Genomic DNA, 10134 nt, shown 5'->3' on the forward strand with positions numbered 1-10134 from the left:
TTGATGTTATCGTTTCTAGAATCCACTTGCATATTGTGAATGTTCGTCTGGAATTATATTGCTCGAAATTCCTCTTTTATTGGACCTCTGTAACTTGGCCACACTGGTGACTGTATCAGTATGTCTCGTTTCTTTTGACATTATTCGTATTTTTCTACGCATAACATAACTCTAAGGAGTTAACATAGTCTAAATTTCGAGGACGAAATTTTATCAACAGGGGGAGAATGTGACAACCGGTAGTTTACGCCCTAAATTACGTGATTAACAGGTGATTAACGCGATAATAAATAGTGTTTACGACGCTAATTAACTTAACCAGGCCCTTGGAGTGCCCAGGAACGTTTATTCGACTATACAGTGCGCGTGTGGTGATTTACAGGAAATCTGATGAATATTACACGACAACGAACTGATACCGTACAAAATACTGACAACGCCGACTAATATTAAATTTTTACGATATATTTTTGATTCGCAATTAAATTCTAATAACAGTGGTCGAAACCGGATCAGAAAACGAAGTAAAACGGTGAACGACGTATTTTACGCGATTTACCGCAACCGACTAACGAGGGCGTCCAACATCGAATACCGACACTATTTTATATATTTCTAAATCAAAAATTATGTTTTATGATGTTACAAAGTGTTAGGGTTGCGAAAACGGGTCTTGTAGGAATTGCGGGCCACTCTCTCTTATCAAGAACCAAACTGTATATTTTGCATGAAAATCTTGCCAAGATCTTTACAAGATCTCTACAAGAGATCTTGTCTCAAAAAAATGAAACATCTACAATCTATAAGACCATTCTCACCTCCCCACTCTCTCTAAACTAAAAACACAGAGAACTTATATTCTCAAACACCACAACTCTCTCTCTATTCTCTCTCTCTAAAACTCAAAACCAGACATTCCCATCTTCTCCTCCATTCTTTATCATTCCTAACCCAAAATCACACAAACAAACTTCAGAGAACAACTCCAAGGGTCAGACCTCACAACACAGTCAAACATCATCACTCTCACACCCATTCCTTTCTCTCGATCTGCTGGAACCGACAACCGGAGCCGGAACCAGCGCTCTGGCGATTCTTCCGACCGGTAATTCGACAACATACAACCCTCACCTTACCTCACAGCCCCCCCGATGAACGTCTGACGGCGGCGACGGTGGTCTGGGTTAGATACACACTTGGTTGCTGTTATGTTGGAGACATAACGAGGAGAAGAGACTGAGACGGGAGAGAGAGCGTGACCGGAGCAAGAATGGAGGTGCCGACCACCACACGCGGTGGCAGCCGGCGGTGTCGGTGGCTGTGGTGGTTCTTTTGCTGCCTTTTCTGCTCGATCTCGGGTCCAACAGGTATGTGAGTCGATTTAGGCTTCAAGCTTGGTGATTCAGTCCGAGTTTTGGGTTCACAGGGTTCGTTTTTTTTGTTCGGGTCAGGTTTGTTTGACACCAGTTTCTGCTTGATGCAGTCTCGGTTCGGGTTTGGTTTGACCCAGTCAAATCAGCAACTTCGTGATGGGTTCGAGTCTCGACTCAGTTTAACTCGGTTCGACTCGGTACATTTCGGCTTGACCCGGTCAACTCAGTCAAGCCTAGTCAACACAGCGAGTTGACTCAGTCAACTCAGCCGGTCAACTCGGTCAACACACTCGGCGTTTCGACATGATGATTTGGTAAAGACATACAGCGCAATTATTTCAATATTTTTATAGTTTATGTCACGTGATAACGAGCTCGAACCGACTGATTATAGTTTACATTTGATATATATTTGACAAAATTACATATAGTTTAATTGAATCTTGATTGAATTTTGATAAAATAACGACAACTTGTGTTGTCGAGGGCGTCCAAAAAACAGAGGAAACTCTGCCCGTTTTTCAAAATAATCCGTAAACATAACGTGTTTTATTATAAAACAGAATCATCGGATTGAAATAATCTTTATAAAAACAAATACAAACATATAATTACTTTCGACGACGCTTTATCACATATGAAAACGACGATTCTTTTATTAAAAATAAATATAGTTTATATATTTATTTCAAACATCAAACGACTCGTATTCGTTTTATAAAATAAATATAGTTTACATATTTATTTCAAATACCATACAACGCGAAGTCTTTTATAAAATAAATATATTTTATAAATTTATTTCAAACGCCAAACAACTCGTATTCTTTTATAAAATAAATATAACTGTCATATTTATTTTAAACGACCTCAACAAGAAAACTCTAGTAAATAAATAGAAGTTTTTATATTTATTTCAAACGCCTAAACGGCATATACATATATTTTGATACTTATCATACAAGACACAACAGATAATACGAGTTTGTTGTATTATTTTCATACGATTACTCGATACATACACGTACAACATCTCGAGACGACTAACGCGCTTTTAACAATATATTTATGTATTTCTATATAAATATTTATATTATTTTAAATCCCTTGAGAACTAACTCTTTCCAAGACTTATCAATTGATACCGACATTAGACGAAACTTAACAAGTATAACTTAATCGTTACTATTAAGTTATTAACTTAGCGTTGAATCGTTCGGTTAACGATTCGGTAGAGCTCGATGGCACGTAGTTTAGTTACTGCTTTTATTTAGAAACTTATAAGATATTCCGTGTTAGGAATATTGTAGAATGCACGCTAGCGGGTCTCGTCTTGGAAACGACATCACGAAGTCGTAATTAACTAGCTTTGCACAAGGCAATCCAGGTGAGTTCATAACCCCACCTTTTACGGTTTTACATTTTTCTAAATGTTTTCGGGGTGGAAAGACATGCATATTTCGCAAAACATACAAGGTTTTCAATAAACATGAATTACATATTTCTAAACCATTTTACAAACAAGTTTCAACTGACATAAATGGTTTACGAAAAACTTATGTTCTACACCGGTTTTTCAAGCAAGAGTATTTTTCGAAATGTGCATACACATGTATTCTAGTTTCTAAAATTTGGAAAAATACAAGTACGAAGAGGTACATCAAACTAAGGAATGATACATAGATCACGTGACGACTAGGGTACCATAAGCACCATTAGTCAACGTATACATTTAGACCGCAGAACAGAAGGGTTAGATCTAATGGGTTTCAGGCAACCCCACTCTTGGCCTACTTCTCCCAATGAGTGCTTTTATGTCTCAGTCGAACTCGACAAAAATGCCTAGGTTTGGTGGCTTCCTATGTCGTTACATATGTTAGTAGCCTCGCGAACCATTAGCGATCTCATATTCCTTACATTTACAGAACTCAGTTTTAGATGCGTCTTTACAAATTACATATCATGTTTAATACAAATTCAAAGCATAGGATTATGCAGGCTTGATGTCAATGTCAGGGTGAACATTGACAATACACAGATTTTACAAACACAAGAGTTTACAAATGCAAGGTTTTTGCAAATACAATGCGTTACAAATACAGACTTATCATATAACATTACAAGAAAATGATTTTTAAATTCGTTTTCTTAGTAATATTTTACAAACCGGTTATTCAAAAGATTTATTTCGAATCTTTTATAAACAAACTATGAACTCACTCAACTTTATGTTGATTGTTCGCATGTTTCTTTCTTAGGTTGCATTTCAAAATTATGGCACGGTTTGAATAGGAGAACCATTGGAGATTCGAGTACTTAGTGGGCGTTCGTTTTCTAGAAGTCTTAGCTTATTTTGCTTCCGCTGTGCAGTGAAGATACCAGTCCAGTCACGCCAGCTCTGATAATTTCGGGGTGTGACAGATTGGTATCAGAGCTATAGGTTACAGCGAATTAGGTTTCTGTAGAGGTACCTAGGCTCTAACCTCACTTTCCTTTGGGGACATAGATTATTAAGACTTTAAATACATACAGAACGCCTAAGACTCGAATATGGTCTCCAACCGTTGCCGAAAAACAAACAGTCAAAATTTTGTTTTCAAACATACGCTATTTGGTGTTTTATACACGGTACACAAAACAGTCGCATACAGTGCACAAAACTTTGAGAGTTTAGAAAGCATGCATTTAGAACCTTTGGAAACTTATGTCGAAGTTCATTAAAGGTTATCGCGTAGCAAAGACGAATATAAACACTGGCGAACGCCGATATTATGCTGTCTATGCTATTTTAGTTAACCGAGCAGGTAACCTACGCAAAACAAAGCACGGGCGTGCAAGAGCTCACGAAACTCAATCTATATATAAACGGAGGTTGAAGTACGTCACATACGACTTTCGAGGCAAGGCCTTTGAAAAGGCAAGATGGCGCAATTCAACGACGACGCTAGATTCCTGCCAGCAGGAGAACTAACGACCAGGAAGCGGCAACTTGTCACGCGATCCTGCAACGACACGAGTCAAGCCAATGAGAAGCCATATGTCTTCGCATTCCCCCTATCGCATTAACGACGAATACGCTATGTTCGACATTCCATGGTAATGTCACCTAACAACCGGTTATCACATGAAACCCCAGGTAAAGTCCTTAAATTTCTTTTATTGAAATTCCGACTTGTGCATCTATTGAGTAGATTTTCACATCCCTACTCCTCTTAATGGTCATTGTATCACGATCATTTCTTTCATTATAGCGAATACTCATTTGCTTCATTTCTTGAAAATTCATATGTTACGCATGCATCGTTTGTTACGCATGTGGTTTCGTTTCGAATAAGCGTTTCATCAAAGTTCAAATATTATTTCGCTAAATCTAATTATTGATTCGTGATTGGAATGACCCGCATTATTGTAATTGTTGGCTTCTTTGTTATCAAGTCAACACATTTTCTTGAAATTTCTTTTCTTTTCAAGTTACATACATGGTTTTTCGTTGTGACCTTGCCGAAAGTTTTCTTGACGATACATGTATTTATTGACGGCTTGCACCAAAACCAAGTTCAATTGTTTGACCTTGTTCATTACGCTTATTTTGGAAACTGTAGAAACAGAAATATGTTATTTTTGGGAATATATTAACATATTTTTATTTGGAACAATACATCGAAATACGACGCCATTACTTGGCAGGATATATAGGTACATATATTATTTTAAGAATACGAGTATACAAGTATAAATTACCCCCATCCTTGGGAAGGAAATGCGCATATACAATACTTGAGAAGTATAACTCTAAAATAGTTGTCTAACTATTATTTCAAAACCTTAAAAACAGTTATAACTTGGAATAATACCAGAAACGTAACCCTAAAACACAAATACTAAGGCAAGGCACTACCCGTTCGTCTAATAGACAATAGACCATTGTAGGTAGTCGTGATTACCGTGGAGATTTGGGTTACGAGTACGAAGACGCAATACGGTGAGTTCATGTCCCCCTTTTCTCTTAACTGTTTTCAGTTTTATACTCCGGGGGTGAAATACATGGTACTATGATTACGAATACTTTTTACATGGTATGGTTAGCTTAAGGAGGGTTACTACTTAGATCATGTGAGTGGGTAGGCGGGAACTGGAGGCCATTAATCCTCATTGTAGGACCGAGGGTCATTAGCAGTAGATCTATCTGGGTGTAGCGAGCCCAACCCCTGAGTTCGCTGAATGAGCCAGGTGGTGACTTTGAGCCCGACGCAAAAATCTGCTAGGTTTGAGTCTTCCAACTGCACTTCACACATATCATTGGCTTTGTAACCCAATGGTGATCTCTTTTTCTTTAATTGCTACATACCAGGGATTTTCATACATACATACATTTTTACAAAGGTTTATACCTACTCACTTACACATGAACTCGCTCAACTTTATGTTGACTTTACAAACTACATGTATTTCAGGGAACTAATGGATCTGGCACGGTATGCACATATTTTCAAGCTGCGTTTGAATAAAGAAGTTATCCAGGGTTTAGAAGGTGTAACCTCTTCCTGGAAGGGTTACTTATCTCTAAACCTAGTATTGTTTAGAGTCTTTTGCTAAGTTTTTACGAACTCATCAAATCAAGTTAAGGTTTGTAACTTATTTTGTGATTGTTGAAAATGGGATATTTCTAAACTTTATTAATGGATGAATATCTCATGTTTTTATCATATAGCATGGTTATGATTGTTGCTATGGTATTAAGAAGTCACACCAAATAAACCCACGCTTCCGCAAAGCTAGGGTGTGACAGCTTGGTATCAGAGCTTCGGTCGTAGCGAACTAGGATTCTTTCTTGAGTCTAGACTACGATCATTAGGGCTCTCACAAAAATGTTTGATGGGATTTTAACATGTTTATCAAAGTAATTTCATCCATATGAAATAAAAACGCAGCGGAAATAATGTTTAAAATGTCACACCCCGAACACGTAAAACAACAAAACGTGGCGGAATCGTCGGGGAGTGTTGTAACAGAATCATTGTTTCATAACACATGGGAAATTGAAATGCTGTTTTATTGATTTAAGAGTTACAATGTCTTAACAAACAAAGAAGTAATACAAAATTTAACTAGTCTTGCATCTTTTAATGTCACTAAGGCCTCGTCCAATCCTATGTGAGCATGCGTCAAAATTATCATCAAATATAGTACCTGAAACACATGTGAAAATACATCAGCATAAAAATGCCGGCGAGTACATAGGTTTTATTGATTTAGGATTCATGACTTATAAGTTTAGAAAAAGTTGTTTAACAAAAGTCAGTCATGATCCTTGTAAAATGTTTTGTTTTATAAATCATTTGAAAAGCGATGATAGATGTGTATATTTAAAAGAATAATGTAAGGTTAAATGAATAACCCAGTAAAATGAATTTGTATAAATCAAACTATTTTGTAAAACAATGTCTTGTGAATAATATGTTATTTGTATAAAATGTATAAGTCCAAATTGAATGATTTAAATAACGCTACGACATGTAATATAATACAAGCACTTATATATAGGAAGTACCAGCGGTGTATCCACCATGCTTGTATCACATTACACACGTCTCGTTACTCAAATCACTTACCCAAACAAACCATCAATGTAAATTTCCCATGTCTAAACCATTTGTCAAATGTCATAGTAAAAACCATGTCAAAAATGTCTATGTCAAATGTAATCATGAAATGTGTAAACAAAAAGTCATGTATGGCAAGTGAAATATGTATCAACTAAACCATAGGTGAAAATGCACAAAACAAAGTATTGAAGTAAAACTCAGTTTAAATCAATGTTATGTTTTGTGGATGTGCATGCTATACTGATATAAACACTTATGCGGTATGTTAAACGCAATACATTCAAGCCTTGAGACAGCAGGATAACCTTAGAGTAAAGGTTATCAAAGTGAAAATGTTCACGGATTCAGTCATTCCTTACACCCAAACAAACCTAGGATGTCAGGAACGGGATTTGTCAAGTCCTATGGTACCATTACTTACTACCGAGCGGCGTAGCTAATGTTAATGAATGTAGTAAAAGAACCATTAAACAAACCAAATGTTTTACCGAATGTAAGCATGTGATGTGATGTGAATGTACTAAGTATGGACTAAATGAACATACGTAGCATGAAAAAGGTAAATGTAAATCAAATGTACTAAGTATGCTAAGTAAACATACATAGCAGAAAAAGTAGTGAAAACAATGTGCTAGCATGTTAAGTAAACATACATAGCAAAAGAAATGTGATGTAAAACAATGTGCTAGCATGTTAAGTAAACATACATAGCAAAACATAATGAAATCGTGTACTAATAGTGTACTAATGAAAATAGCAAGTATATGATATGAAAACATGAAAAGCATGAAAGTAACAAGTAGGCACATGTGTTTCACCCCAAAATGTTTGGAAAACAGTAAAAGAGGGGACTATGTACTCACCTGAGGGTGCTTAGAAGTCTTGAACAACAACCAAGCAAAGCTAGAGGGATCACGGAAATCAAACGGCACCCTATATAGATAACTACATAAATAACCGGACCTAAATCGGGGGATTGGATAGTATGAGGTTTCGTAAACCAAATGAGTATTGGAACTCATATGATATGGTTAATCAAAGCCCACATACTAGAATGAAACCTAACCTAAGTGCTTACGACCCATTACGACCTGTTTAGGTAGCTTATGCTACTTTAACGCGTCGTTCGCGTAAAACGCGTTCGGACCGCTTAACTAGTCCTATGACAAGTAAAATATGCCTTAACATGTCTAGTATAGTTACCTAATTAGTTTAGATGTCAAAATTTAGGTTACATATGCTTTAAATAAATTTTGGTGCAAAAAGGGCATTTTGGTAATTTACCTAAGGCATAAGAACTACTTATCATACAACTACTTAAACGACGTGACCATAAGGTATAACCTCGGAAGGTTATTCCTTATACAACTATGGTCTCCTAAAGTGTTTGGTCGGATCCTAATGATCGACCAAATGGGTCGGGTTCGAAAGTATAAGCGATTGATTAGATCGCTTACCTTTACGACCCTAAACAAGCACAAATCTAAAAGCGACGAGCTAAACATGCTAGAACATATTTAGTAAAGTTAGAAAACAGGTTTGGTATCAAAACAAACGGTTTTGATACCCTAGAGTAGTTTGATTACAAAATACGCAAGAAAACGCATTTTGGCCGAAACTACGACTCGTCACTGAGCCTAAATAACGTGGTAATCAGTAGGTGTAGTCACTAGGGACTATAACCATCGTGATTACGCTCACGTTATGAAGTTCAAACGAACTTCGCGTTGACCAAAAACTGGTCAAAGCAGAAAGTCAAACGCAGTTTGACTTTAACGCTAAAACGAACGAAAAACGCGAAAGAATACTTACAGAAGGTCCCCGCAAGATTGAATTCCAAGTATTTCTCATGTATGAAGTGATAACCACTCCAACTTAGAGAAAATCTTAGAATTCAAGTGAGTTGGGGGGTGAGAAGGGTGGGGGTATCTATAGGATTTCTAGCACCGTTAGGATCGTTTCTTGATTCCCGTGCTTTAATCTTGAGCGTACAAGTGGGCACAAGGTTTTGTGATACTAGGGGCATAGAAACCAGTCCATAGAATCAAAGAAACTAAGTGCAAAACCATGGGAGCAGCTGGGTTTTAATTAAATGAAGTATTCTGACCTGGGAGAGGCTTACGGACCGTAAGCAACTCCATACGGTCTGTAAGGACCTTATTTGCTGGCAGTAACTTTCAGCAATTGGCAGAACAGGCCCCTGCACCTTCAAACTTGGTTTTTGATGCGTTTTGACACGTTTAAGCCCCGTTAACCCCATTTTAAGGCTCTAAAATGAAGTTAAAGTATAGGGAACTTGAAACATGCTCAAAAATATGTCGGATGTCGGTTCGTTTGGCCGTACGGTTGCGATGTTTGGTTAATTACGACGGAAGTCGTAACGGATGCAAAAACGATCCAAATTGCGCGACGAATGGATTTTTGACAAGCCAATCACTAAAACATAATATTTTAATGATTACATAAATTTTTGGATGTCCGGATGTATTCAGAACGTAAGATATGCGCGAAAATGCAAACTTATGCACTTTTTTACGCTTTTAGTCCCTGAATGACCCAAAGGTTTATTTTAGCACACAGAACCCCTCAAAGCCTATTTATAAGCTATGTAAAGGATATTTAGGGTGTGTTTAACTTATGGGCATGTTCCAGAATGTTCGTTACAGTTCCAATCGGCATACTTTCGTAGTTTGTCAATTTTAGTCCCTGTAAGCGAATTAACTTGATTTCGGCATACCAAACCTTCCAAAATTTATTTCTAAGTTATGTAAAGGTTATTTAAGGTATGTTAAGCCTATGTCACTATTCCGGAGTGTTTGTTGCATTAAACTGGTTATATTTACGCATCAGTGTGCTTATAACCCTCCAGAAAGCGATCTAAAGCCCGAAATCGAACAAGAGTTGATATGTGCAAATGATACACATGTTTATACAAATCCCAAGTATGAAATACAATATTTCATTGGTTTGGTATTTGTTTGATGGTTGAAGTGACACAGGTGTCACATAAAACATGTTACTTTTATGATGTAAACTTCATTTATAAGTAAAATCCCAAAACCCGGATCCATATATGAAGATGCATACTATCATACACAACCATAGGGTGTTTAGAAAACTACCTTCTTGGAGTACAAGGATGATGAAACGGATGA

This window comes from Helianthus annuus, chromosome 7, assembly GCF_002127325.2.
Source record: "Helianthus annuus cultivar XRQ/B chromosome 7, HanXRQr2.0-SUNRISE, whole genome shotgun sequence".
Lineage (NCBI taxonomy): Eukaryota > Viridiplantae > Streptophyta > Magnoliopsida > Asterales > Asteraceae > Helianthus > Helianthus annuus.